This window comes from Pinus tabuliformis, chromosome 8 (genome assembly GCF_031772625.1).
Source record: "Pinus tabuliformis cultivar Carrire ecotype Pingquan chromosome 8, CPIR1, whole genome shotgun sequence".
Taxonomy (NCBI): domain Eukaryota; kingdom Viridiplantae; phylum Streptophyta; class Pinopsida; order Pinales; family Pinaceae; genus Pinus; species Pinus tabuliformis.
In genome coordinates this window covers 1,257,146,027-1,257,148,817 of record NC_142294.1, presented here as the reverse complement: position 1 = coordinate 1,257,148,817, position 2,791 = coordinate 1,257,146,027, and the positions used below count along the sequence as shown (strand labels likewise).

The 2,791-nt window shown below is 28.1% G+C and overlaps 1 pseudogene; it reads right to left on the bottom strand.

Moving 5' to 3' along the window:
* Window positions 1–265: 265 nt before the first annotated feature.
* Window positions 266–363, bottom strand: LOC149239952 (U6 spliceosomal RNA; annotated as a pseudogene).
* Between the last annotated feature and the right edge of the window lie 2,428 nt (window positions 364–2,791).

The following is a 2,791-nucleotide window of genomic DNA, read 5'->3' as shown; positions in this document are numbered from 1 at the left end:
TTAAAAATTCTTATATAAATACTAAAAAACACTATAACAAAAGTATATATATATATACTTGACAATATCATATAATTATATAAATAAAACTAAAACAATATATATATATATATATATATATATATATATATATATATATATAATTGAAACAAAACCAAATGATTATTAAAAATATCTCATATTTTTTCATTTATCACATAGGGAAATCGAGGCAGATCATCGACTATCAAGGCAGGAATCAACTTGTTGAACTAACCCTCGGGTTTAAAATTTGGACCATTTCTCGATTTTTGTGTGTCATCCTTGCGCACGGGCCATGCAATCTTCTCTATATATATATATCATATATATGAATGATAATATTATATAATTATAATAAAAAAATATTATATAAATATCAATGATTATACTTAAAGTCAAATAATTTTTTTTTCATTAAGAAAGATTCTATTCTAAGTTGGTGTTTTATAAGTTTATGAAAACCATTTAATTGAAACTTAAACTATAAAATTAAACTTTCTCACTTTGTCAACCATAAAACTTTGTTCTCAAAAAAATATTAGTCATATAAGTGAAGAATTTGTTCTCAAAAAAATATTAGTCATATAAGTGAAGAAGAAGATTTCATCAAATCTGTAAATTAAATTACACCTAAATCTACTATTACAAATGAAATAAACTATAAAAATCAATATTAATATAATTTTTTAAATAATTATATTAAATAATATATGTATTTCTTGAAAGTATAAAAAAAAGAGTGAAAAAGGAAAAAACAAAAAGAGCATTATCATATTCCTATGTGTATTTGAATGAATAAAGATGCAAAATACAAAAATCCACCAACAAAATATAGATGCATTACCAATAGTCGTGTTAGGTCTTCCATAAAGTACATACAATTTTAGGGTCATGCGGTAGAGAGAATAGATAACATAAACACACGAATTCCTGATTGATATTTATCATAATTCCTTCACCATGCAAAAAAACGAAAATGGCCCTATAATAGCCATTAATAAGAAAAATTTCAAGCTTCATCCCTCACAAATTGATGCCAATAATGCGACTTTTTCACTTTGATTTCTTCAGCTGTGTATGAGCTATCATGTTGTGTTTGGACATGACAACGTAATTATATGCTAGGCATCATGGAGGATTTGTACCAGAATCGCAGATGGCACTGGCCACTCCCTTTGAACCAAAGCTCAGCCCTCGGAGTTGGCTACTTATTGTCATCCATTCATTCATTAAATAAAAGCAATCAACTCTAATCCACACCATGAAAATTGACAGAAACATTAGAAACTGAACGATAGTTCATAACAAAGGATCACAACAATTCCTATATTGGCATTTTAGCTCACGGAAATATCTATTTATGAGATAATATATTTCAGCGATTTTCTTATACCATTTGTCTTGTGTAAAAGAGATCCATGGCGCAGTTAGATGCAACAAAGACGAGTCTAGAACGGCGAGGAGGGCCATATTCCTATATCGAGAACGCCCATGATAATACCATGGGAATAATATGACAGTGTCATATCCCATGACTAGAGCTCAACCCCAGAAGGTCGGGGCTTCTAGTAGTATGGAGTTGATAAACAGAGTCAGGAAATACAACCAAGCATCCATCTGTATTCTCCATAGCTTGAGCCTCAAGCTAGTCAGCTTGGAAGCAAAGCCATGAGTTATGCATACAGCATCGCAGTGGCATCAGAATTAAATTCAGAAACCTCATCAATGCAACCAAAGGGAGCGCAAATGTCTTCGTGACAACAAATGTCACTACGTATCAGATTTTGCACAGTATTTCCATTTTGTCCATTACACAAAGCCAAGGTTATGAAGAATTGGACACTTGATTAAAATCAAACGGTAAAATTCCACTTGTGCCAAATGAATAGGGCACCAATGAATATTTGAATTCGAACCGAGGAAAACTTGAAATCGACGCGAGGCAGAAAATTTGAAATACAAATGGGCGTGGGTTAATGATTGGTTTAGTGATTTGTTGTTAAGAATGGCCTAAACTAATGTATCTTTTCATGAAATCTATCAGCAACAGCCACTTAAACCAGCAAACATTTTATTTCAGTGAATTAATTCTTTGTGTTAATAAAACAAAATTCTGCATATTAACTATTCTTATTCACATTAAGATTATAGTAATATTAAAATTTATATCATATTTTACAAATTAATGTAATTAAGAATCTATAATATAGGGTGTTTTTACTAAACAATATAAATATTTAATAAAGGAAAGATGAATATTACCCTAATTCTTGGTCTATATGTATTATTTTATAATATATAAATTTTATATGAACAGTTTCATTTTTTAAAATAAATTTTAACATTTTTTAACAATTTTTGTTTTCAGTTAAAAGTATCAATTTATTGTTAAGTAGCATAATTACACTTTTAACCAAAGGATAAAATATAGTTACCATCTTATTCTTAAATAAAATTTAAGAATATGTAAATGTTTTTAACTTTGACTAAATATTTCACATAATGTCCAAGTAAGGTTTACAATGAGGCATTGTCCACTGCTTTGTTTTCGAACATGATTGCCATTAAATCAGTTCATATTGAATTGAATATGAATTTCATTGTTAGTTATAAATATGATATATGTTAAAAGTGATCATTCAGTTTCAATCTCTCTAAGTTATAGGTTTCTTTTTCAATCAAACTATGTCATAGTATTTATTTTCATTTGACAATAAATAAATATCTTTCATATTATTAGATATATATAAAATCTTTCCAAAAAATTTAT